Below are 27904 nucleotides of genomic sequence, written 5' to 3'. Positions count from 1 at the left end.
TCCTATTGTAGATGCAACCAAAATAGCATAGGCTCCACACTTAATAATTGATAACTCTTGAACAGCAATTGCATTTTCTCCAAAGTACCAGATTTACAATACTATTTTTATAGTATTGGATTTAAGAACTTCAGTTTTTCACTGCAGATAAAATTGTCTAATTCTGATATGTATAAGATCCCATTGCCTTTCTAGATTTAAAAAACAAAAAAAAAGCCTCAGGAGGGCCGGGGATTTAGCTCAGTGGTGCTGACACCTGCCTCAAAAGACATGGTCCTGAGTTCAATCCCTGGTACAAAAGAATAATAAATCTTTAGTGAAATGCTGAAAGGTACTAGCATCTGGAACCCGTGTGGGGTTTTGTTTTGTTTTTTTTGGTTTTTGTTTTTTAATTTTTTGAAACAGGGTCTCACTATGTTGCCCAGGCTGGACTCAAAACATCTGAACTCAAGGAATCCTCCTACCGCAGCCTCAGTAATGAACTAAGGGTGCACAACACTGCACCTGACTTGTAGTTTTTAAAGATGGCTTGGAAAAGATGCAGTCGGGCTGGGCTAAGGCTGTCTCTGGCCTGGGTCAGAAAACAGAGCCTATGGCTCAGCAAAAACTGATGAAATTAAGTGCCTGCTGCTGCTTTCCCAGCTGTTCAGAATTCCACTTCCAGGGCCATGGCTCCCTGCTCCAGGGTGGTTGAGTAAAATCACATCCTGTCTCCCATGGAGCACCTTGCCCCCTGCCTAACATTTGCTAAAATTTTAGGTCTTCCAAGTAGGATTTTTCCTTTCCCAAGGAAAGTAATCACAATAATCTTTGGAGCATAGGACACTGAGAAGCTTTTCTACCCTTTCACCACCTGCTATTGTGATGGATGAAACTGCAAGAACAATTAGACCAGGCGCCAGTATAAATTTCCAAAGAAAAGAAAGTAGGCTTATAAGTTTCCTTGGAGGATGCCAAGGCATTCCCTCCTCTCGGAACAGCAACAGGAGCGCCAAGGGATTAGCTAGTGGTCTATCTCAATAGCAACCCCACTCCAGGAGAGGAGAGGTCTTGCATGACTTCCATGGACTCAGCGTGAGTCAAGATTTTCAATTTTTACTTCATTGTGCTTTCACGCTTGTAACCGAGGGAGTGACATTTACATTCTATATAGATTAGATATTATATCCCCTGATTTATAGACCCCCTTAAGGAAATTCCAATTTTAATAGTAGCAGTGGAACCATCAATTCTTTCAGACTGTGAAAACTCCAGGTATACAAATAATATTGCCACCTCATCTGAATCAGTCCCCATGGGTACTCGGGGAAGAATGTTCTGCCCTGAGCTTCTCTCATTTTTTTGAGGGGGGGTGGTGGTACCAGGGATCGAACTCTAGATCTTGTGCTTGCAAGGCAGGCGCCGGAACCACTGAGCTAAATCATCATGTGGGCATAGCAGAGGCTGCCGCTTCCGGCTACTCCTGCTGTGAACCCTGTTTTCTTTAATGCCTTACCAAGGTCTCCATTATATGTTTAAAGCACTTTTGATTTTTGTTTTTTGGGGGGGGTTTTTTGGTACCTGGGATCAAACTTGGGTCCTTATGCTTGCGAGGCAGGCGGCAGAACCACTGAGCTAAATCCCTGGCCCATATGTTTAAGGCACTTTTGAGAATAACATAAGAATTATCCGGGATGCCTGATCCCTGTGGAGAATTTGAGGATGGATCAGGAATCACTGAGCTTGGGTCAGTCAATCTCAGTTTAACAACTGTCCTGAGAACTGAACATCTCAGCTGGCATGGTGTTGCACACCTGTAATCCCAACACTCAAGAGGCCAAGGCAGGAGGATCAAGGGCAGCAGGAGGATCAAGTTCAAGGCTAGTCTGGGCCACACAGTGAGTTCAAGGCCAGCCTGAATTACTCTGTCTCAAAACAAATAAAATGAACAACTCAGAGACAAAGAAGATTCCTACTTGAGAACTCAGCTTTCAATCAGGGGACCCCTGCCCCTCACTCATCATGTAGGCCATTCTGGTTGGATTGAAGCTCTAAGCACTAAAAAGACAGAAAATAGTAGATAGGCTAGAACAGAAATCAGCAAACTGTGGCCTGTTTTTTGTCATCTCCTCCTCCTCCTCTTCCTCCTCCTCCTCCTCCTCCTTGTAGTGCCAGGGATTGAACACATGACCTCACACTACTAAGCACCTACTACCCTAAGCTACATCCCCAGCCCTAAGGTTCTATTTTTTGGTTTCTGTGGGACTCTTTTCATTATTAGGGGTTTGCGAATACTAGGCAAGTGCTCAACCACTAAGCTACACCCCCTTTTTAAATTTTATTTTGAAACAGGGTCTTGCTAAATTGACTAGGCTGGCCTGGAGCTTTCCACCCTCTTAGCCTCCTGAGTAACTGGGATTACAGGCATGTGCCACCATACCGGGCTCCAGTGACCTGTTTTTGTTGTTGTTGTTGTTGTTTGGTACCGAGGATTGAACTGGGCTCCTTGTGCTTGCAAAGCAGGCGGCAGAACCATTGAGCTAAATCCCCGGCCCTCCAGTGACCTGTTTTTATAAACAGGTTTTTATGAATTAAGTTTTATTAGCGAGCCAGCCATGGTGGTGCATGGCTGTAATCCCAATACTTGAAAGTCTGAGGCAAGAGGATTGCTGCAAGTTTGAGGCCAGGCTGCACTACATATTGAGACCCCGTCTCAAAAAGCATAAATAAATAAATGAATAAAATTTTAAAAGTTTTGCTGGCACATGGCCAACCCCATTCCTATACACATGTCTGATGACTCACACTGCAGGGGAGGAACTGAGTAGTTGTGACAGGCTGTGTGGCCTTCAAATCCTAAAAGAGGGCCAGGGATGTAGCTCAGTGGCGCCACACCAGCCTGTCAAGTGCAAGGTCCTAAATTTGATTCCCAGTACAGGGAAGGGAAAAAAAAAAATCTAAAACATTTCCTATCTGGCCCTTTGTGGAGAAAAACAGGCTGATTCTTTCTCTGGAAGAATATGAAGGCATATATTATTTATTCCATGACATGGGTGGGAGGAAGTAAGCTGGGTACGGTGACACACACTTGTAATCTCAGCTACATGGGAGGCTGAGGCAGGTGCATGGCAAGTTCAAGGCCAGCCTGGGCAACTTAGTGAAACGCTATCTCAAAGTAAATGGGTCTGGGGATGTAGCTCAGAGTTAGAGCACCCCTGGGTTCAATCCCTAGTATCATACATGTATAAAAAGAACCTTCAGGTCCTGAGTGCGATCCCCGATATTTAAAAAAAGGAAAAAAGAAAAGAAAAGGGCTGGGGATTTAGCTCAGTGGTTCTGGCGCCTGCCGCGCAAGCACCAAGTCCCAAACTCGATCCCCGGGCACCAAAAACAACAAAAAAAAACCCTTCCTGAGAGGGCCAGTAGGAGGCGTGAAGGAGTAGCAACAGGAAGCTAAGGCAGTGGACTCCAGGCCACCTGGCAAACGCGAGTACACACCTAACCCTCCCGAGACTCCCAGCCCCGCAGAAGGGCACATCCGGGCTCATCAGGACCCTCAGACGCACTCTCTGGATGGCCACCCAGGACGGAGAGAATAGAACAGAACTTGCAGGGTGGAGAATACGGAGCACTAGGAGCGGCCACTGGAAAAGTAGGCCTAGCTGGCCGGAAGCCCAGAGTAGGTGCTGAGTGACCAGGAGAGGAGAACCTGACGGACTGGGAGGCACCAGGACGCTGGCGTCCAGGCTGGTTAGAAGGCAGTGGGGGCGCGGGCAGAGGAAGGCCTGGCAGGATTTCAGACTTCCTGCTCTCCTGTACTTCTGGTTGAAACGGAAGTGCAAGCCTGAGGAATCCCAGGTCTACAATGTGAAAACTAGCCAAATCGTGACAATTTTAGGATAACAGGGTTGTGCTGTATTCGTTTGTTGTTGTTGTTGTTGTTGTTAGTTCTGGTATCAAACCCTGGGCAAGGACCTGGGATGTAGCTCAGTGGTGCCACGCCTGCCTCACAAGTGCAAGGTCCTAGGGGCTGGGGATTTAGCTCAGTGGTTCCGGCCCCTGCCTTGCAAGCGCAGGGTCCCAAGTTTGATCCCCGGTACCAAAAAAACAAAAAAAACAAGTGCAAGGTCCTGAGTTCCATCCTCAGTACTGAAACAAAAACAAAAACAAAAAACAGGGCAAGTATTGTACCACTGAGCCACATTCCCAGCTCTATTACCTCACCATTTCTATGCTGTTTGTAAACAAATATATTATGCTTTATATTCCCATTTGTATATGCCAGCCTGTATGTAGTTACTGTTTAACCAGGTGTGGTGCCACATGCCTGTAATCCCAACAACACTTGGGAGGGTGAGGCAGGAGGATCACTGGGAGTTTGAGGCCAGCCTGGGCTATATGATGAGTTCCAAGAACACACCAAACTACATAGTGAGACCCTGACTGAAAAAAATTGTAATTATTGTTTGTTAATTTCTTTTTCATAGTGCTTGGGATGGAACCTAAGACCTCTTACATACTAAGCAAGTGCTCTACCACTGAACTAGACCAGCAACCCCTGTGGGGTTTTGATGGAGGGGGGGTCTGTTTTTTGGCTTTGGGGGTTTTGGGGGCGTTTTTTGGTATGGAGATCAAACTCGGGACCTTGCGCTTTCGAGGCAGGTGCCGGAACCACTGAGCTAAATCCCCCCCCTTATTTGAAGTTCTTTGTTTTTTGTTTTGTTTTTTTGGTACAGGGAATCGAACTCGGGCCCTTTCGCTTGCGCAGCAGGCTTCAAAACCACTGAGCTAAATCCCCGGCCCCACCCTGTGATTATTTTTAAAGCTCTGTCTGTAAACGCTTAGTCGTGCTTATTAAACTAAAGGGAGAGGGAGTTTTGGCCACACCTGTGTCTTAGTGGAGCAGCAGAAGAGATAAACTATAAAAAGCAACAGAAATATTGCTTCCTTTTCTTTTGACCTGGGCTTTTTATTAAGCACAGAAAGTGGATATTTCTTCATGGAACGTAATCCTTTTCTGATTTAAGGTCCCGCCCCAACCCAGTTCCCAGGTATCTGTGGTGACGCCCTCTCTCCTTACCCAGCAGTGGTTGTACAGAAGTCTACTGTTTGCACACATATGCAACCAAGGGAGTGTTTGCGTTTTGTTTTACAAAATGGCCATACTCTTACATTTGGAAAAAAGGAAATGGCTACAGACTTGAAACTCTACAGTGGTGCCTTGGTTCACAAATTCTGGCCGCAAACTGAGTTGGTTGTGAACCAAATCAAATTTCCCCATAAGGTTCAATGTAAATAGCTTAATCCATTCTGAACCATAATGTATTTTTTGGGTTTTTCTTGGTTTTGGTACCGGGGATTGAACTTGGGTCCTTGTGCTTGCACAGCAGGCAGCGAAACCACTGAGCTAAATCCCTGGCCCAATAATGTATTTTTTAACCACAAAATTATGTAAAACAGGGCCAAGAATTTAGCTCAGTGGTGCCGAACCTCCCTCACAAGCACAAGGTCCAGAGTTCGATCCCTGGTACCACAAAAAAGAAAAAAGAAAAGAAAGTACAGTATGAAGACAGAGAACACAGCTTACTTAAGGCGACTTCTGGTGTGGAGGGCAGGAAGGTGGGTGGGAGGAGGTTATTATTTGGAAGCAGTCTCCCCCTTCATAAAGACATTAGGGATCCTTTGGGAGTTTCCTCTCTTCTTTGTCTTTTAGCTGCAGGGTCAATTTTTTCCCCCTCTGGTACCAGGGATCAAACTCAGGACCTTCCGCTTGTGAAGCAGACACAGTGCCACTGAGCTAAATCCTGGGCCTTGCAGGGTCAATTTTGATGGAAAATCTGTCTAATGTCACTTGTTTTTCCTGCACTGCATAACCCTCTGGAAATGAGAAGCCACGTTATTCTTCATCAGATTCAACACCGTCTGTTACAGTTATGTCAGGGTGGTGCTTCTCAAAGAAATGCTGGCACTGATTCCATTTTTCCATGATGGATTTTTATCACAACACTGCTAACCTCCTCTCCTTTTCCTCAGTGAAATGCTCTTCAACTACTAGCATCTACTGTTGCTCACTCTGGAGTTCAGCAAGTTCTTCCATCATCAGCTCCTTCTTAACCGCCCTCAACAAGCTTCTCTGCCTGCACCATGGACATCCAAACCCATACTCTTCCCCATGGACACCCTCCACTATCCTGCAAAGTCACGCTCAGTGACACATTCTGGCCACAGTTTCCTCCAGGCTGAGTCTGGTACATGACATATTTCCAGGCTTTCTCAGTGAGGCTGATGTAGTGGAGGACATTGAAATGTTGTTCTAGAATTCTTTTAGAGTTGAGGATGTCTCTTCGGTGACATTAAAACTCTGGTGAAGAGCATCTTTGTATATAGATTCTTCAAGTTGCAGATCACTTGCTGCTGCATGGGTTGCAAAAGACGGATCATGTTGGAGGAACTTGACTTTATGAGGTCATACTCAGCATCCATATCATCCACCAAGGCTGGAGGGTGTGCCAGGGCACTGATATCAGAAGAAGGCACCTCTCCAGCAGTTGGTTGTCAGAAAGGTATTTCTTGATTTTTTTTTTTTTTTTTTTTGGTACCAGGGATCAAACTCAGGACCTTGTGCTTTCGAGGCAGGCGCCAGAACCACTGAGCTAAATCCCTGGCCCAGAAAGGTATTTCTTAACAGTGGATGCCAATACCTCATGTACCCATTCCATAAACAATTGCCTTGTGACCCAAGCTTTTGCACTGGGTCACAAGACAGGCATTCAGACCTGTTCACATTCTGTTCCTTGAATGTATGAGGAGTCTGGGAATGGTCCACCAGTAGTGGCTTAATCTTCAGATCAGCACTTGGATTTGCACACAGCAAAAGGGTCACTCTGTCCTTCACGTGCTTCTCCTCCTTCAGTGCCTTCTCCTCCTGTGTGATATAAGTTCTTTTCAGCATCTTCTTCCAGAAGAGGTATTTCATTGCAGTTGAACATTTTTTGAGCAGCGTATCGTTCTGCCTTCATGAATTCCATGAAGTCTTTCTTGTAGGCTTCTGCAGAGGCCTTGTCAGGATAGAAAGCCTCGCTATGTCTTATCACACTGCGGGTGCCTCTTCTCTCATGGGATTTATCAAACCACCCTCTACTGGCTTTTAATTCATCACTTGTTGCACTTGTAGATGGGTTTTCTTACAGTGAGTCACTGTGGAATTTCCTGGCTTTTTCTTTTCTTTTTTTTTTTTTTTTTGGTACCGGAGATTGAACTTGGGACCTTGCACTTGCAAGGCAGGCGCCAGAACCACTGAGCTAAATCCCCGTCCCATCCTGGCTTTTTCATAGACCATAGCTTCACTAATGCTATCACCTGCCAGCTGTTTCTCATTCAACCACACTAACAAAAGTTTCTCCACCTCTTCCAGCACTTGTGTCCTCTGCTTGGTTGACATTGTTACTCTTTGTGCCACATCAGCTCCTTTGATGGAATCTTTATTCTTCCAAATAGTCAAGATTGTCAATTTCCCCATCTTGTACACTGAGGCCAGATCACACAAATACCGTGCTCATACTTTTCTACAATTACCTTTTCTTTTTTTTTTTCTTTTTCCTCATTAAGTTTATTGGTACATTTTAGGTATAAAATACATTTATATACATCATTGGGATCTTGTACCATTACATGATGTATCTTGGTTTTTATTTTTTTCCCCATTCCCTTGCCCTCCCTGCACCCCCTCCACCCTTCCCTATTTGCAAAGATTTTGTTTCCATTTTTTTCCTTTTCTCCTATTTTTTCTTTTCCCTTTTTTCCTTTCCCTACCCCTCCCACTTACCCTGCTCCTTTAGACCTTTTCTTCCTGTTACACAATATCAATTATATATTTTTAAAATTACAATATCAAGATCTAGGAGACATGACCACAGATTTTACAGAATTTAAAAGGATATAGAAAGCATATTACATAAATCTTTTTTTTTTTTTTGGTACCAGGGATCAAACTTGGGTCCTTGCACTTGCGCAGCAGGTGGCAGAACCACAGAGCTAAATCCCCAGCCCTACCTAAATCTTTTTTTGAAATAAATTTGACAACTTCTAAGAAGTACCTTAGAAGACAAATTAATGAAACTAACTCTGGAGGAAATATAAAATTTGAATAGCACCTATTAAAGAAAGTATATTCCTAGCTTGAAAACCTACCTATATGACAACAGGCTCGTATACATTTTAACTGATGAATTATATCAAACATTTAAAGCAGAAAAAAAAAAGGAACACTTCTCCCCTCATTTTAGGAAATCAACATTGTGGTAATCCTAAAACTGGATAAAGATAATAGAAGAAAAAAGTATGAACATAGATAGAAATTTGTTTAACAAAACAAACTATTGGAAGTCAGATCTGGCAGTATGTAGAAAGTGGGTTTATTACGGGGATGGCAGTGTTGGTTCAGCATTGGAAGATCCACCCCCAAAAGTCATCATTTTAACAGAGGAAAGGAAAAAGCCACATGATCCTGTCACTAGTTGGAGAAAAAGGATTGGACTAAATTCCACAGGTGTTCATGGTAAAAGCTACCAAGAGACTAGAAGTAGAACAGAACCTTCTCAACAGATTAAAGACATGTACTCCATACTTCCAGGGAGAATATCTTATATGAATGGAGAAGATAGAATGCTTTCTCCTTAAGGTGGGGAACAAGGGCAGATATGCGTACTCTTCACCTGTCCATTAAACTTTGAAACCTAGGCCCAAACCAAAATAGTCTGGCAATAAAATGACACAATTAGGATACGATTGGCAAGGTAGAAGCAAAATCTTTATATGTAGATGAAATGATCATCTACAGAGAAAATACTAAGAAATCTCTAGGAGCCCCTAGAACTTGTATTTGAATTGAGCAGGATTAGAAAATACAAGGTATATATAAAAATTCAAGTCTATGTATACTTGCTATAAATGAAGAATTGGATATTGAAATGTAAAAGTTATGTAGGATTACAAAGGACCTAGAAAAGTAAAAAGAAAAAGAAAAAAAACAGTGTTGGAAGACATTTAGTACCTAACTTTAAGACTTCCTCTAAAGCTACAGTAATCAAGGCAGTGTTGGTGTAAGGAAAAACATACAGATCATTGGAATAAAGCAGAGAATCTAGAAATAGAACCACACATATATGGTCCACTGAGTTTTGAAAGATTATTAAACATTAACATTTTATAGAATATAAACTCAATTCAAGATCAGAGGAAAAGGTAGTGTTTTCAGCAAATGGCACTAGAATACCTGGTATCCGTATATAAAAAATTAACCTCAACCCTTTATTTCCATACATAAAAATAACTTGAAAGGATCTATGAACCTAAATATGAAAGACTAAAACTATAAAACTTTAAGAAGAAATTATAAGGGAAAATGTTTATAAATTTAGGGTAGGCAAGAACTTCCTAGGATACAAAAACATGATGTATAAAAGAAAAAAATTGATAAATGAGATTCCATCTAAATTTAAGACTTTAAATGACATTGTTAAAATGAAAAGTAGTCTTTAAACAGACCATATTTACAATGCATATAACCTATGACAGGAATATATAAAGAACTCTTACAGCTCATTAATAACCCAATTAAAAAGTACACACAAGATGATAAATAGCCAGTACAGCACAAGGAAAAGTGTGCAACTCTAGAATCAAAAATACTTATCAGTACAATAACAAGATTGGATTATACACTCACTATGGAGATAAAGTTAAAAGTTTTAAAAGCCTTGTCATGACTTTTTCTTTTTGTTGGATTCTCCCCCTTTGTGTTTAATTTGTCACGCCCAATGGATTCATTTTTTTTTTTTTTTTTTTTGGTACCAGGGATCGAACTCAGGTCCTTCTGCTTTTGAGGCAGGCGTCGGGACCACTGAGCTAAATCCCTGGCCCCTAAATGGATTCATTCTGCTGGGCTTCCTGGGGTTGTGATCCTCATTGTCTTTTCCTAGGATATTATCTAAAATTTTTTTGGAATGTTGGTTTGGTATTCATGAAGTTCCTGAGGTTCTCTTTATCATGAAAGTATCTTATTTCTCCATCCATTTTGAAAGATAGTTTTGCAGGGTACATCAATCTGGGTTGGAAGTTGTTTTCCTTTAGGGCTTGAAATACGTCACTCCAAGCTCCTCTTGCCTTGAGGGTTTGCATTGAGAAGTCTGCTTTGATTCTGATGGGCTTTCCTTTGTATGTGATTTGTTTCTTTTCTCTCACTGCTAGTAGAATTTTGTTCTTCTGTTGGGTTTCTGGAATCCTACTATATGCCTATGTGGAGATTTTTTTTTTTTATCAAGGCTACTTGGAGTCCTATATGCCTCACTTATCTGTAGGTCAAGTTCTTTTCTCCTGCTTGGGAAGTTTTCTGCCATCACCTCTGTGAACAGTTTTTTATGTCATCTGCACTCTCTCCTGTTTCTTCATTGACTCCAATCAGTCTTATGTTATTCTTTGCATCTTCTAGCAGCTGCTGGATTGATTTCTCATGGTCCCTTACAATTTTAAAGCAATTTTTCTTTTCCTGGTCACTAATTGCAATCTTATGTTCTATATCTGAAATTCTGTCCTCACATTGGTTCATTCTTTTTTGTTGTTGTTTTTTGTTTGTTTGTTTTTGGTACCGGGGATCGAACTCAGGTCCTTGTGCTTTTGAGGCAGGCAACAGAACCACTGAGCTAAATCCCCAGCCCTAACATTGGTTCATTCTGCTGCGTAGACTTTCAATGGAGTTTTTAATCTCCTGGAAATCTGTTTGCATCTGTTTTATGGATTCCATTTGTTTCCTATGTTGGGATTCCATCATGTTCCTCAGATCCTCTATATTTTTATCTGTGTCCTCTCTAGATTTATTAATCATGTCTGGCACTATGGGCACAATCTTTGCTGTTACCTGAGAAATTATTTCTGATTTCATTTTTTCCAGATCCTCTTTTGTTGCCAGTTCAGGGAATCCAGGTGTTTGAGTATCAGATTGTTGCATCTCATTTCCCTTTGGGGTTGCTGTAGGTGATCTGGAAGTCTGTTTGGGGGGCTTGTTTATGTGTCTCCTCATTTCGACGGGCGTGGGGGGGGGGGGGGTGCTGCTGGCGCCCATGTGGCTCATGTCCTCCTGGGTGCTGGGATTGGCTCACCTCTGCCCTTTCCATAAACTTTTGAAAAATGTTGCCTTGAAGACTTTCACAAATTTCTATGGATGGCTGAAAAAGAGTTGACGTCACTTGTTTCTTGTACAGGTGACTTTGTATGTGTTCTACAGCTTGCTGTGAGAATGGATGCGAACAAGAAAGAAGCTCCTTCATGATGTGGGAATCATAAATCTGCTGACTTCTACACAGGCGATCTTCCTCATTGTCAAGCTTCTCATATTCCTTTATCTCTTCATAAAACTTCACCTGAGGTACAGCTTCATTAATTTCATTCAAACAAAAATCTTTAAATAGCAAGAAAACAATTTTCTGATTGAAAATCTTGTCAAAGGTTATTTCATTTCTCTCCCCAAGATATTTCTGCATCACGCTCAGAATACTGGGCTCTGGCAGGACGATCTTCTTGGTGGCGTGGGCGGCCGGCGTCGCCTTGCTATTCTCCATGGCCATCAGGTAGCTCACATCGGCCAGCACTGCCTCCAGGTCCGCCATGATGGCGAGTGGCGGCGGCGGCGGCTTCTGGAGACCGGCACGGGACACGGTCTCGCCGCCGCTGCGCCCAGACGTGGGGTGGCCGCCCCGCGCCCGCCAGGGGGCCCCGCGCGCTCCCGCCACCCCGCCTACAATTACCTTTTTCAATTCAATGATTATTTTCTTCAAAACCTTCTTCTTACCATTCTTACTCTGTACTTTTTTGTCACTTTCTTTACTGCTCTGCACATTCTTTTTACCACCATGCTTGGTCTGCACTTTCTCTAGCCATGCTGGATTGAATAACACTCTACAGCACTGTATGTGCTGAAAAGCTTCACAGCAAGTGTGCACAAGTCTGTCTGTGAACGCGATCTCAATTAGAGAAAGCCATAACCATGTGTCAGAGTGGGAGAGATGACTGCATTTATATTCATTCAGGCAAGATGACCGTGGTTGTTTGTCACCCTATGTAGAGTTCACAAACGGAAGCAAAATTTTGCCAAACACTTCTGTTTGTGAACAATTCTGAACAGAAGCATTTGTAAAGTGAGATATTACTGTAAAAGCATTTAAGGAATCTCATAGCAACAACCCATGCATGTGAGTTCAGCCAAAGCCCATTTAAGCAGCTGTAACTATAGATTAACTAAAGGGAGAAAGTCAAGAGGAGAATGATTATCAAAGTATACAAAATATTAGGAAATTAAAATAGAAACAAAAGTAGGCCTATGTAAAAATATAGTGTACTTTACTTTAGGTCAGAAAATAACAAAAGACAGCACTTGAGAAGTTGAGGGCGGAGCATCAAGAGTTTAAACCCAGCCTGGGCAACAGCAAGTTCGAGAATACTCTGGGGTACATAATGAGACCCTGTCTCAAAAAAAAAGGAAACAAAGGATAAAAATGCTGGGCAAAGGGCCGGGGATTTAGCTCAGTGGTTTCTCTGCCTACTGCATAAGCGCAAGGACCTGAGTTCGATCCCCAGTACCAAAAAAAAAAAAAAAAATGCTGGGCATGGCTCTTGATATGGACCTTGGTCTGAATAATGTTCTTTGTATCTCCTTCAAGGAGTGATCAGTGATCGGGGCTGGGATTTGGCTCAGTAGTGCCACCCCTGCCTTGCAAGTGCAAGGTCCCAAGTTTGATCCCCAGTATCAAAAAAAACAAAACAAAACAGGAGTGATCAGCCCCACTGGAATGATATCCCTAGGCAGTGCCCTGAAGGCCTAGGGGAGACCGGAAGCCAAAGTGCGGTCTTAATGGTGAAAGGGAGACTGCATGGAGCCTCTCCTCTTCGCCAGGGTGAAGGCAGAAGGTTCAGGGCCTCCATAACCTAACACAAACCCATACTTATAGTGGACTTTGTAGGAGCCTCAGGACACTTCCCAGGGCCTCCTAGGAAAGCTTTAAAGTACAAAAAGTAACAAGCTGTGACCCCCGAGATTACCACCACCAGAGTGTATTCAAGGTTGTGCACATTTTGGAAAGAGCATAATTACAGACCTTTACCTCTAGGATTGAGCTACTTTTTGTTTTTGTTTTGTTTTGTTTTGTTTTTTGCACCAGGGATTGAACTAGGGACCTTCTGCTTGGGAGGCAGATGGAGGCACCACTGAGCTAAATCCCTGGCAGATTAGGCTACTTTTTAAATTGGGCAGGTGTGGGGGGGTGCTGGGAACTGAACTACAGTCCTCATCCCTTTTTACTTTTTATTTTGAGACAGGGTCTGGCTAAATTCCTAAATTGCACAGGCTGCAACCCTCTTGCCTCAGGCTCCCAGAAAGCTGGGATCACAGGCATGTATCACCAATGCCCACCCGGAGTCTAGCTATTTTTTTTTTTCCTGGTTATTTTGTTTGTTTGGGGGATTTTTGTTTTTTGTTTTTTGAAAAAGAGTCTTGGGCCAGGGATTTAGCTCAGTGGTTCTGCCGCCTACCTCGAAAGCCCAAGGTCCTGAGTTCTATCCCCGATATGAAAAAAAAAAAAATGAAAAAAAGTCTCACTATGTAGCCCAGGCTGTCCTTGAATTTGCAGTGATTCTCCTGCTTCAACCTCCCAAGTGCTGAGATTACAGGTATGCACCACCACACTCAGCAGGGATTGTGCTATCTCTCCATCCAGCTCTAGCACTGACTCCAAAACTGAGTGGTGACAAGGTATTTGCATAATAATTCACGTGGCAGTTTTCTGGTTGTGGAAACAGATCCAGTGCAGTGGGGTGGCACCCAGAGTCTTGTCTGCATTTCTCCTCCCTCCCTTTGCCTGGTGAGGGTGGACTGATAGAGGTTGACAGCTGGCCAAGTCTGGCATAGCCACTTTCAGCTGCCTGTAAATCTGGAGCATTCGATAAATCAGTATAGAGCCTCAGGGTTTGGAGAGCTGCAGCCAGAGCACTGGTCATAGAGAAAGAATTCTGGCTGTGGAGGCCCATGTGGAGGTGAAGTTCCTTTTCTTTCTTACACTTGATTAGCTGGGTGTCTCCCAGAAACCTTCCACTGCATTCCCATTATTTTTTCTTGCAAACCATTTTTGAGCACTTTTTATATGTGACTGTGTGCTTGGCGTGAAGAGCAGGCTGTGTTGTGCTCTGAGTTCTTGCCTGCTGTATATAGAACATCAGCTTTCGAGCGGTGCCTTACCCTCAGTTACTCCCTTTGGAACCAAGTGCCATGGTTCTACACTTTGTGTACAACTACACAACCACTATCTGCATACCACAACCACAAGGCACATAAATAAATCACTTATTCAAGCTGATAAAAAACATTCACTTGGGCCAGGGAATTTAGCTCAGTGGTTCCACCACCTGCCTCACAAGCTCAAGGTCCCAAGTTCAATCCCCAGTTCCAAAAAGAAAAAAAAATTCACTTATCAAATTATATTAGGAGCATTTGAATGTATGAGCATATCAAAGGGTATCAGAAAAACCAGGCAGCTAGAGGCACATGCCTGGAATCCCAGGTATTTGGGACACTGAGTCAGAAGTATCACAAGTTCAAGACCAACCTGGGTGACTTAGTGAGGCCCTGTCTCAAAGTAAAAAAAAAGTAAAGGTGGAGGCTATAGTTCGGTGGCAGAGCACTTGCTTAGCATGCACAAGACATGGGTTTGATTCCCCCGTTCTGCAAAATTTTAAAAAGCACATGAGTTTAGGACTGGGGATTTAGCTCAGTGGCACTGTGCCTGCCTCAAAAGCGCAAAGTCCTGAGTTCAATCCTCGGCGCCAATAAATAAATAAATAAATAAAAATACAAATAAAGGGCCAGGATTTAGCTCAGTGGTTCCACTGCCTGCTTTGCAAGCACAAGGTCCCGAGTTCAATCTCTAAAAAAAAAATTAAATAAAAATAAAAAGGGAAGGGGATGGGGCTGGGGATTTAGCTCGGTGGTGCTGTGCCTGCCTCACAAGCACAGGGTCCTGAATTTGATCCCCAGTACCGAAGAAAAAAAATGGGAAAGGGATGTAGGACAGTGTGAAGGCTATGGGTTCAATTCCCAGCAAGAGAGAGAGAGAGAGAGAGAGAGAGAAAGAGAGAGACAGAGACAGAGACAGAGAGGGACGAGGGAGGAAAGGAGGAAGAGAGAGGGAGGGAGGGAGGGAGGGAGAGAGACAGACAGACAGACACCAAAGTATGGCACTTTGGCATACTGAGTACTTTGAGGTCGATCTTCCCCTGCCTCCCTACTTCTTGCCCTTCTTTCTCCTTGCAGCAGAGGAAGGGGCTTTCTCTGAAGTTCCTCCCTCTGCCTAAAGACAGAGTCCTCCCAAAGGAACTCGGTTGTCATGTGGCCTCTCTGGGACCCTCAACAGCCAGGAAAGATGAACAGCATCACAGAAGAGACGGACGGTTGCTCCACAGACTGTGTTACAGGTGTTACCTCTGCTTTCCTCCTCCTCTTCCTTCACCTTATAAAGACAAGAGTTTTGTTTTGGCTCATGGCTCTCTGAGAGGGAGGTTGACAGTGAAAGAACAGTTGGGGGGGTGTTGATGTGGGCTTCCTGGTAACGGCCTTCTTGCTGGGAGAGACTCAAGATGGCTTCAGTGTCGCAAGGCAAGAGACAGGGAGCAGGCTGGGGTGTGGCTCGGTGTCAGAGCACAGGCCTAGCATGCTCTAGGCCTTGGGTAGGATCCCCAGCACTGCAAAGAAGGAAAGGGGCAGGGGGGATGAAAGAACAAACAAATGAACAAAAGAAAGAAAAAAAGAAGAAGGAAAAGAAATAGGAGCATGTATGTCACTATCCGCTGATTCTGAGGGCTGCTCATTAACTGAGAGACTTTTCATCTGCACAGCAGGACAAACTTTGCTCCCTGTGCATGTCCTCTCCTCAGCCTCCCATAACTCATGTCACCACCACATCCCAGAAGCCCCAAGCTGCTATTCCGTTTTGTAGCTCAGGATACTATGTAAGTGTCAATCATCTGGCCCTTCTTCAAGCCTAATATTGTGTGAAACTCCCATGTGTACGCACATAATTAAAATGGGCTTTCTCTTTTTAATCTTTCTACTGTCAGTTTATTTCATAGACTCAATTATCAAATCTTGAGAGGGTGAAGAGAAAGTTTTTCTTTCTCCTACTTAAGCAAGGGGCCATAGCAAGCCTGCATATTCTAGATCTAGGCAATTATTTATTTATTTATTTATTTATTTTGTACTGGAGTTTGAACCTAGGGCCTTTTTATTTTGAGACAGGGTCTCTCTATGTTTCCCAGGCTGGACTTGAACTTAGGATCCTCTGCCTCAGCCTCCCAGAGTTCTGCGACTACAGGCGTGTGCCACCCTCCTGGCTCCTAGGCACACTTTGGGTGAGGGGTGGCCATTTGCCAGGTTCTCAGCAGTGATAAGGGAGCAGCAGGGAATGGAAACCCTGAAGTCTGTAGTAGTGTCTCCTCCACAGGGTCTCTTCCTCCTTTTTTTTTTTTTGGTACCGGGGCTCGAACTTGGGACCTTGAGCTTGCAAGGCAGGCACTGGGACCACTGAGCTAAATCTCTGGCCCCCTCTTCCTCCCTTCTTGATGCTGAAACTTGAACAAGGAAATAACCTAGCTCAACTAGGGAATTATCATAAGGCTTCAGAGATGGAAAAGCCACAAAGAGAAGGAACCTGGCCCGTAAGTGATCTGAAGAAGCAGAGTTACCTACTGGTATTCATCTTGGATGCTATAAAAGTTTCCTTGTTCTTTGAGCCACTGAATTTTAGGGTTCTCTTTGGAACAGAAACTTGCAAAACCCTTCTCTCACACCTAATCACAATCACTTCTCCAGCGACAGAGATACTGTATTGCTATGGCTGAGATGGCCGTCATAGGGTACTGTTAGGAGCTTTTCATTGCTGGGACAAAATACCTGAGATAAGCACAAAGGAGGACAGGCTTCTTTTGGCTCACGGTTTCTGAGGTTTCAGTCCATGGTCACTTGGCTCCACTGCTTCTAGGCCTGAGGTGAAGACAGAAACATCATGGTGCAAGGGCATGGCAGAGCAGAGTCACTCACCTTGTGGGCAGCCAGGAAGTAGAGAAAGAGGAGAAGAGCCAGACAGAAAGATGCCTGGGACCACATTCTGTCCCCAGGTCACACCCCCATGATCTACTCCCTTCAACCAGGCCCTCCTCCTGTTTCCATTCCCTCCCAATAAAGCCAACAAATTTTGAACTCATCCATGGATTAATCCACTTGAGAAAGTTAGAGCCCTCATGATCCAGTCACTTCCAAAAGCCCATCAGCTGGGCCGCGGATTTAGCTCAGTGGTTCTGCTGCTGGACTCACAAGCACAAGGTCCCAAGTTCGATCCCCAGTACACACACAAAAAAGAAAAAAGCCCATCAGCTGCCAACCAAGCCTTTAGCACCTGAGTTTTGGGGACATTTCAAATCCAATCAATAACAGGTATGTCTTCAACCAAGGTATTCTAGCTTAAGCAAAAATGGCTGGTATGGAGCAGATATGGTTTGTCCCTCAAAAGTTCATGTACTGAAGCCGGTTGTGGGGTTGCGGTGGTGCATGCCTGTAAGAGTGGGACCAGAGGAGGGTGAGTCTGAGGCCAGCCTAGACTATATGGTGAGACCCAAGCCCCTCCTGTCCACAGAACAGTTCAGGTGCTGGGTCAGGGATTTATCTCAGTGGCACCGCACCTGCCTCGCAAATGCAAGGTCCTGAGTTTGATCCCCAGTACCAAAAAAAAAGAAAGAAAAGAAAAGTTCAGGTGCTGGATATCTGATCCCCAATGTGACAATATTGAAAGGCAGAGCTTCCTTAGAGAGGTAAGGACTAGGCTGGGAGCATAGCTCTGGAGCAGAGAACCTGCTTTGCACTTGTGAAGCCCAGGGTTTAATCCCCAGCACCAAAAACAGAAAAAAGAAGAGATGAGCTGGACATGTTGCGCTCATCTGTAACCCAGCTGTCAAACTTGTGATCTGTCAGGCTCAGCCTCTTCTCGGCCAGGTGTTTAAGGAGCACCTATCTGAACTTTTGTCCTGGGCAGCTGGGGTGGTCAAGACTGAATGGGTCAGGCAGTTGTGCAAGCCCCCGACCCCAGCGCTACCAGATGGACAGTCCCATGGGGATTCTTTCCAGGTTCTTGGTGTCCCTAACAAAGAATTGGACAAGCCACAGAAAAGCAATAAAAGTGTACATTTATTGAAGACAGAAAAGAAGTATGCTCTGCAGAGTGAGAGTGCCCCAAGGACAGGTGAAAGGGTTCTTTTGTATCCTGAATTCCTGAGTTATCTCTCATGTAAGCAAAGCATGGGGGAAACTCATCCTATCAACTGTCCTATAAAAACAAACTTGTGGGGCTGGGGATTTAGCTTAGTGGTGAGCCTGCCTGCCTCGAAAGGTCAAGGGCCTAAGTTTGATCCCCAGTACTGGAAAAAAAAAAATTGTTTGGCTTCCTGTTATTTATAAATGAAGAATCAGAAATGGAGTCTTTTGATTAGTTGTGCCCACATGCAAATAAAGGATTGCAAAGAGCATCTTCTGATTGGTCCTGTGAACAGCACCAGATTGAAATGAAGGATTGAAAATAGCAAGCTTCTAATTGGTCCAAAATAGCACTTTTCTGATTGGTTCCATGTACAGCAACAATGGGTCTGTATTGCCAGCGTCCCCCCCGCCCCCCAGTGTCCCTCACCCCGTTGCCCTGTTTTACCAACGCTCTGAAGGCTGGGGGAGGAGGATATCTGAATTCCAGGCCAGCTTGAACTTTACAGTGACACCTTGTCTAAAGAAAGTGAGAGAGGAGAGAGGGAGGGGATGAGAGAGAGGAAGAAGGGGAAGGGGAAAGGGAAGAGGGAGAAGAAGAAGAAAAGGAAAGGAGGATGAAGGAAGGAAGGAAGTTAGGAAAAAAAGAAAAACTGAATGGGAACTGGGGAGTATGACTCAGGGATAGAAAGTGTGCTTAGGCTGTGAAAGGTCCTTGGACTCACAGAATGGAAAGAAGCTATGTGGACCAGAAGGCAAAGATGTTGTGAAAAGTCTACAGCATTCCAAATAGTGCATCAGGCATGGGGGATGCAGCTCGGAGTCATGAACAAAGCCCTGGGTTCCATCCCCAGCACCACCAAACAAAAAAAAAAGCACATCAATCCTCAGGACTCCAAGAAGCAGAAGCCTCTCCACGAGGTTCCAACTGGAGAGGAAGATGAAACCAGCCGCTGGCTGGAAGGACACAGGAGACAGGGTCTGGGCAGCTCTGTCCCATATGATAATATTGTAGATAGGTAAATTAATATCTTGTGGGCAGTTAGGCAGAGCCGGCCTTCAAGGAACCAACATGGAGCACAATCAAGACACAGTCACTGAAAGCCAGCGTTGTAAAAGAAGAGAAACTACCACACCCTTGTGCTTCCCCTAAGGATGAATAGCAGTGATTGGTATTCTAAATAGGCATCAGTCCCCTGGGTGGAGGACAAAGGTCTTCCAGGAAAGATCTCTGACCCACCTCTTACCAATGAAAATCCTTGCTCTTTCCTTGTACACATGCTACGTTACTTGTTTTCCCATTGGATCCCCATTTAATCAATATTACCTAAGGGATTCAGCTCAGTGGTTCCAGTGCCTCTCTTGCAAGCGCAAGGTCCCAAATTCGATCACCGGTACCAAAAAAACCCCCACAAAACTATATTGGGCTGGGAATTTAGCTCAGTGGTTCCGCTGCCTGCCTCTCGAGCACAAGGACCTGAGTTCGATCCCCGGTACCAAAAAACACAACAAAAAACCAATATTACCTAAGCGACTATACTTGTAATTTTATTGGTTGTTCATAGTTTTGTCCCATCTTTAACCCACCTCACCTCATGGCTTTGTCCTATAAGAAGTTGGGTGAGTAGGCAACCCATTTTCCTGTCCCCCTTCTGTCTCTTGGTCAGACACTATCTTTCAATAAATCTTTCCTACTCTAAACCTCCATTGTTCCTAGAATTCATTCTTTGATTTTAGAGAACATAAACTTGAGCGTTTGGGCTGGGGATTTGGCTCAGTGGTTCTGTCGCTTGCCTTGCAAGCTCAAGGACCCGAATTCGATCCCCAGTACCAAAACAAACAAACAAAAGAATCAGATGTAGGGCTGGGGATTTAGCTCAGTGGTTTCGCCACCTGCTGCGCAAGCGCAAGGACCCAAGTTCGATCCCTGGTACCAAAAAAAAAAAAAAAAAGAAGAAGAATTTGAGTGTTTGGGATACCTAGCAGGTTTGGGAGTTGCATCTCTTCCCCCTACATTAATACAAGCTTTTTGCATTTTAGGTGGTACCAGGGCTCTCCTCCACTGAGGCTCATCCTCAGACACATATTGAGCACCTACTCTGGGACATCTACACTGAGCTGCACTGTTTTTGGGACCAGGGTCGGGGTAGAGGGGTTTCGGGATTAGTTTAAGGAGCACTAGACCAGCGCCCTCATCCGCACACGTGCAGTTCTCACAGTAGGGTTCCAGATACTAGAAAACCAGACAGGAGCACAGCTAAGGAGGCTATGCTAGCTACGGGAAGTGGTTGGAAATACAAATAAAGCTGTACACCTACACACACACACATACACACACACACACCCCTGCTGCTCACCTCTGCTGTGCAGCCTGGTTCCTAATAGGCTGAGGGCCTCAGGGATTGAGTACCCTAAGTGTAAGACACACTAGATTTCAAAAATACACTTAAAATATCGTGGTGCTGGCCTGGTGAGACCCTATCCACCACCACCCCCCAAAAAAAATGGGCCGGGGATTTAGCTCGGTGGTTTTGCCACCTACTGTGCAAGCGCGAGGACCCGAGTTCAATCCCCAGTACTAAAAAAAAAAAAGATATTTAGAGTCAAAAAAAAAAGAGTGTAAAATATCTCATTAAGTTTTATATTGGTTATGTTTCGTTTTGGGTTTTGTTTTTTATTGGTGTTTGTTTGTTTGTGGCAAGGTCTCACTGCATTGTTTTTTTTGTTTGTTTGTTTGTTTGTTTGTTTTGGTACTGGGGATCGAACTCGGGTCCTTGCGCTTGCGCAGCAGGAGGCGAAACCACTGAGCTAAATCCCCGGCCCTGCATTGCTATTTTTTGAGACAGGGTCTCCCTATGAAGTATAGGCTGGCCTCATGCTTGTAATGATCTTTCTGCCTCAGCCTTCTGAGTGGTGGGATTACAGGATGTATTATGTTTGAGCTCATACAATTATAATTTCCTATGTATTGATTGGATTATATGTTGAAATGATAGTATCATATATATTAAAGTTTAGAAAAATCCTCTAGTATTAAAATTAAACTCAGAACTGCAGGTACTGCTCAGTGGTAGAGTGTGTGTTTAGCATGCATAAGACTCTCAGTTCAATCTCTAGCACCGAGAAACACAAACATAAAATGAAATTAACTTTCCTTTATTTTTGGTCCTTGAGATTGAACCCATTTGCACTGAGCTGCATACCTACCCCTTTTCAAAAGTTTTTGAAACAGAATCTCATTAAGTTGCTAAACTGCCCAGGATAGGTTTGAACTTTCAATCCTCCTGTCTCAGGCTCCCAGAGTGCTAGAATTATAGGGATGTGCTACCATGCCTGGCTCCTAGCCCTTTACGTTTTATTTTGAGACGGGGTCTCCCTAGGTCATTAAATTGAGCAGGCTGGGTCACAACTTGCAAATGATCCTCCTGCCTCAGCCTTCCGGAATGTTGCTTCACTGACTTATTTTTATTGTTTTTACTGTGGCTACTGGGTAACTTTATTTTATTTATTTTTTTGGTACCAGGGATGGAACTCTGGACCTTGTACTTGCAAGGCAGGTGGCAGAACCACTGAGCTAAATCCCCGGTCCACTTTATTTTATTATTTTATTTTATTGGTACTGTGACTCAGATATGAAGGAAAATGTACTGCATATGTGGCTCAAGGTGATGTGGGTAGGGCCATTAGTGTGGGAAACCTTTTGTGAAGGGGAGAGGGGACTGGGGGCTCAGCTGACTGAGCAGTGGTCTGTCTGAAGGAGACTGAGTCACCAGATATGAGGGAGGGGGCAAGCAGCACAGAGGGGTAAGTTTGTTTTGGGGATCAAAGTTTTTGTGTGTGTGGGAGTCAGGCTGAAGGGTGGCATGGGGGGCAGCGCATAAGCCATTATCTGGTGTGAGGTAGACTAAATACAGGAAGGGACAAGAGCAGAGAAAAAGACCTGATCAGAAGGGTCCTCTTTCCATTTGTCTGAACTGTGGAGAAAGTGGTCATGGTCAGAGAGGATTGTGAAATTGAACTACTCTTGTTCTGGCCGAAGAGAGCCATTATCTAGCTGTGTGTGGCCTGGGGACATTACAGGAAAGGATGAGGCCTTTTGGTTTGAGATAAGATTGGAGGCCAAGTTGAGAGAGATTACTTTGGAAGCACCCAGGGTGAAAGTCTTTAGGAGGGGCAGAGGCAGTTCCTCCTATGGAGGGAAAGGTCCCAGAGTGTCCCATGGAAAAAGGTGACCCGAATCTAATGGAGCAGCCCCCAGACAAACACTGAAAGCCAGAACAAAGGACAAACAGCAATCTGCGTCCAGATAGTGATATAGGGGGAATAGATGTAACTCCCAAACCTGTTAGATATCTAGAACACGAGTTCATGTTCTCTAAAATCGAAGAATGAATTCTAGGAACAATGGAGGTTAAGTGTAGGAAAAAATTATTGAAAGATAGCTTCTGTCTGAGAGGGAAAGAAGGGGGGCCGGAAAATGGGTTGCCCGCCCACACCGCATTTCAAAGGTGCTTTATAAGGCAAAGCCATGAGGTGAGTCGGGTACAAAGTGGGACAAAACTATGAGATCCAGGCCGGGGATTTAGCTCAGTGGTTCTGCCGCCTGCCTCACAAATGCAAGGTCCCGAATTCAATCCCTGGTACCAAACAAAAACAGAAACAAAAAAACTATAAGATCCTATGAAAAACTACAAGGTGAGCATGAGGTGGGATAAAACCATGACCAACCAATAAGATTACAAGTACAATCACCCAGCTAATATTGATTAAATGGGGATCAAATGGGAAAACAAGTCACATACAAGGAATTTCCCCATTTAGAATATCAATTACTGCTATTCATCTCTAGGAGAAGTAGTACCTCCTTTCTTTTTTATAATGCTAACCAGTGAATACGCCTCAATTGTTCTCCATGTTGGCTCCTTGAGGGCGGCTCTGTCTAACTGTCTACAAGACATCTAATTAACTTACATATCTACAATAGTAGGTCTGTTGTGTCCTGGCTGAAGCTGGAGGTCCAGCCTAATTAGGAATTGGACAACCAACTGGAGGAATGGTTCCTCCACTGCTCCCGAGAGGAATTACCCCACGGTCTTAAACAGTGGGATTTAGGTGGAGGAGATGCTGGGAAGAGGTCTCTGGTGGTCTGGAGGAAATGAGGCCACTGTTCCTATCCCTGGGAAGGAGATGAGGTGGGGGAGCCACAAACTGAGGCTCTAGACCGCCACCTCCTGGGTTTTGGCAGCAGATGTTAGGTAGTGATGACCCAGTAGAGAAAACAGCCAGCCTGAATTTGGGGATCTGGCCAGGACCTCCTGGAGTGACTCCAAAGGAGAGTCTGAGTCCTGTTTATTGAACTGAGTCTTTCATCAGGGTGTGGGGGGGGGGGGTAGGGGGATGGGCTAATGTGGGGTGACCAAAACGGGGGAGCATGAGATTAGGAGAGCAAGAATGGCTGAGTACATGGCTATAGCAATGGATGCTGTGACCTAGCAGGTAGGACACATGTGTGGAATCCTAGCAGAGTAGCCATTGTTCCCGGGGGACCTGCAGGAATATGCTGTGATTGTTCTTGGAGCTCTGGAACTCGGGCAGCTGGGGGTGGGCAGACCGGGGTCAGACCTTTCAGTGGACACTAGTGCCCTAGACTCCAGGCCCGAAAGAGATCTCCAGAGGTGGGAAATATCAAAGGAGAGACCTTTACACAGGGAACCTAAAGCTATGCATAGCCTGAATGAGGAAGGTTAAGTGAGGGCACTGCTCCTGGTAATTTAGTAATGTGCTGAGTGGAGACTCTAAGATGTTTGGGAAGATGCTGAAGGTGGAGCAGGGGCCCGTGGGGCAGTGCCCTTCACTACACTCCGGCTGGAACCCTCCCCTTCACCAATTCCTCCATTATATTCCAGTGCCCACCCTGGATTCCTGTATGGGTGACTAGGCTTAGGTGCATATAACAGAGGAAGTCCCCAAATAACCACAGCATAAACACACAGAAGTTTATTTCTCTCTTAAGGAAGAAAAAAAGTTTGGGGAAAAATAATCTTCCACCTTCTTCATACTCCTTGTATTTGAACTTGGTCTATAATATGCAACCACAATTGTTGTGTGGATTTCTCACAGCCATCTTGGACCGCCAGACATTTGTGAATGAAGCAAAGCAGCAAAACTGAAGGAAACCAGGTCCTGGATGACAATGGAGCTATCACAGGCCTGTGTCTTATGGCCCAAGATGGCAATTAGAATCCCACTTTCCAGGCAGTAAGAAGAAGCGTGAATGGGGAAGAAATGTGAGCTTTTCCTTCCTTTAAAGGAGCATTTTGGCTTAAATATGAAGGGTCCCCCAAAGACTCGTGTACTAGGAGCTTGGTTCCCACTGCAGCAGTGTTCAGAGGTGGAGCCTGGAGAGGTAGTTGGATCATGGGGGTGCCAAGCCCATCGGTAGGTTAATCCACTGATGAGCTTATGGCTGAATGCTGCCAGGAGTGGGCCTGGTCTGAAAAAGCGGTCAGTGAGAGTGTAGCCTAGAAGGGTGCATTCTTGTCCCTGGCCCGGTCTCTGGATCCTTTCCTCTCACTCTGCTTCCTGGCTGCCGTGAGGTGAATAGTTTTCCTCTGCCATGCCCTACTAACATAACGCTTCTGCCTTGATGCCAGCTGAGGTTTCTGAACTAAAACCATGAGCCACTGTGCCTGTGGTTCCAGCACTTAGGAGGCTGAGGCAGAAGGATCGCCATGAGTTCAAAGCCAGCCTTGACTACATAGTGGGTTCAAGGCCAGCCTGAACTATATAACTCAGAAAAAAAACCAAGAAACAAAATAAACCTTTCTCCTTTAAGTTGTATGTGTCAGCTATTTGTCCCAACAACAGATAAGTGACATAAGAAGTGTGAAAGAAATGTGAAAGTTGTCAGAATCAAAATGGAGTTGCCTGTGTCAACCTCATTAAAAATTGAGATCCAGGGGCCAGGGATTTAGCTCAGTGGTTCTGCCGCCTGCCCTGCAAGTGCAAGGACCCAAGTTCAATCCCCAATACCAAAAAAAAAAAAAAAATTGAGATCTGAAGAGTTATGAAGGAAGGGCTCTTACACATGAATACCTCTCAATAAGTGTCGCAAAGACTGTACCAGAACCACAAGCTTGGGTAGAGACCATTACAACCCTATACAAAAAGTATTTTTTCTGCAAGGATATTTCTACAGCAATTGTCTGTTTAACCTTGGACTAACATCACCCTGGGTATTTATTTATTTATTTATTTTTGGTACCTGGGATCGAACTCAGGACCTTGTGCTTGCAAGGCAGGCTTCGGAACCACTGAGCTAAATCCCCGACCCTGTTTTGTTGTTTTTTAAGGTTTCAAACATTAATTGTTGACTCACCAGTGCTAATCACAGAAAAAGAAAAATGAAGATTCCCAGTTAAACATGTTCAACTACCCAGGCAATGGTATTTTTTCAGCTTGATATGGTGATATCATCTTGACCACAATAACGAATGTATCATCTTTTGATCTCCATTCTGTCAGGCTTGACCTGGTTGTGAAATGGTTAATGAATATGCTGTTTAATTCCAAGCTACAGTTTGACAAGATACAAAAACCCACAACCAAACAGGCAGCCCATCCAGGTGCTATTTCCATCCAATAAAAGCTGTGCTATCTCAGACCCAGAACACAGGATGGATGCTCCCAACCTAGAGATAACAATTACAAAACACAGCATCTTTTCAATGCCAAGTCACCTGAAAATATCCATACATCTGTCTTGATTGCTGCATGGACACCAACCACAAATATTTGTTCTGACCCCTATCTGTGATAGACATGCCAGACCTCTCTTCCAATGCCCTATAAAGCTTTCTACCTTTTCTTTATTCCAGGCTGGCAGCCTCTTGGTTGCCATCAGTCTACCTCTGCCTAGGTGAATAAAGTCTGTGCCTCTTTGCTTGCACTAGCCTGCTGAGGATGGTCTCATCCATCCCTGCCATTTGTTACACATACAGAGAGTAAATAGGCTACAGCTCATGTGCAATTCCTTGAGTCCCAGCTTGGTCCTCATCCAGCATCTCCTCTTGGAGTTTACCTGATTTTGTTTATTGCCAGTCTTCATCTGAATCCACTGAGTAATGGGATGATTTTGCTTTTGTTCCTTGGCCAGGGATTGCTTATGCTCGGGGCCGGGGATTTAGCTTAGTGGTTCTGGCGCCTGCCTTGCAAGCTCAAGGTTTAGAGTTCAATCCCTGGTACCAAAACAAACAAACAAAAAAACAAAATAGGTGAGGTAATCCTCATTTTTTCTTTAAAAAACTTTCCCTTGTAGCTGGGTATGGTGACAAGGACCTATAATCCTAGGTACTTGGGAGGGTGAGGCAGGAGGATTGCCTGGGCAACTATGTGCCCCTTGGGTATTAGCTGATGATTTGCATCACTCCAAAAGGCCCTGGACAGTGTTCCTGTGCCTTCCAGCATGGACATGGAGATAAAAGAGGAGCCACAGGGCCAGGGATTTAGCTCAGTGGTTCCACCACCTGCCTCCCAAGCGCAAGGTCCTGAGTTCGATCCCCAGTACCAAAAATAAAATAAAATAAAATAAAATAAAAGAGGAGCCACAAAGCATCTAACAAGCAATAATCTATTGGGCTCTACACAAATGAGGGGGCACAGAGTGAGCCAAGTCTGTGCACACAGGAAGGGTGGGCCCCACTCAGGTAACCCTGGTTCAGTACCAATTGGGTAATTAGGAGTGTGTATCAGTCTCTCATGCCCCACATCTGACTCCAGCACAAATGTCCTGGTTGATGACCTGCTGCAGTATTTGTCAGGGTTCTGCAGAGAGACAAAACCAACAGGAGATGGAATAAGAGAAGATTTGCTAGTGGAATTGGCTCATGCAATTATGGAGGCTGAGAGGTCCCACAACATGGCATGTGAAAGCTAGAGACCCTGGGAGGTAGTAGTGTGGTTCTACCCAAGTCCAGAGGACTCAGAAGCAAGGGAGCAAATGGTATAAGCCCTAGTCCCTGGCTGAAGGCCTGAGCCTGGGAGGGGGAGTCATTGGTGTAAGTTCTGAGTTCAAAGGCCACAGAACCCAGAGTCCTGATGTCTAAGGTTAGGAGAAGAGTGTCTCTCAATTCCATGGTGGGGGGGTGCTGGGGTTGGGAGGGAGTTGATTGGACAGTGCTGTCCATGCTGAGGACAGCTCTTTCCCATTCAGTCTACTAAGTCAAAGGCCAGTCTCCCCTGTAAACTGCCTCACACATACACCCAGAAATAACCCTTTATCAGTTCTCTAGGTATTTTTTAATCCAGTCAAATTGATGCCTTAAATTTTTTTTTTTTTTTTGGTACCTGGGATCGAACTCAGGTCCTTGCGCTTGCGCAGCAGGTGGCAAAACCACTGAGCTAAATCCCCGGCCCTGATGCCTTAAATTAACTATCACACAGGATTTATGGGGCTGGGAGTATAGCTCCATGGTAGACTGTACGTCTACCATACAGGAGGGCCTGGGTTAGATACCCTGAACCACAGAAAGAAAGAAGAAAGAGATAAAAGAAGAGGAAGAGGAAGAAGGAGGGAAAGAGGAG

At 44.6% G+C, this 27904-nt stretch overlaps 1 protein-coding gene across 2 annotated transcripts in view; it reads left to right on the top strand.

The window, feature by feature from the left end:
- The window catches only part of Mta3 (metastasis associated 1 family member 3), a 224026-nt gene that overhangs the window by 9726 nt on the left and 186396 nt on the right, over window positions 1-27904 (top strand). Inside the window, exon 2 of one of the 2 annotated variants that reach the window (XM_087215959.1) lies at window positions 11238-11401. The exons of the other annotated variant lie outside the window; for it this stretch is intronic. The gene's annotated coding sequence lies outside the window, so the exon portion shown is untranslated. The remainder of the gene's footprint in view (window positions 1-11237; window positions 11402-27904) is intronic. 2 annotated transcript variants of the gene reach the window in all.

The sequence above is a fragment of the Heterocephalus glaber genome, unplaced genomic scaffold, assembly GCF_053883595.1.
Source record: "Heterocephalus glaber isolate CG9 unplaced genomic scaffold, H.glaber_assembly_v1.0 deba00001457, whole genome shotgun sequence".
NCBI classification, from domain to species: domain Eukaryota; kingdom Metazoa; phylum Chordata; class Mammalia; order Rodentia; family Bathyergidae; genus Heterocephalus; species Heterocephalus glaber.
This window is presented reverse-complemented; position numbering and strand designations above follow the sequence as displayed.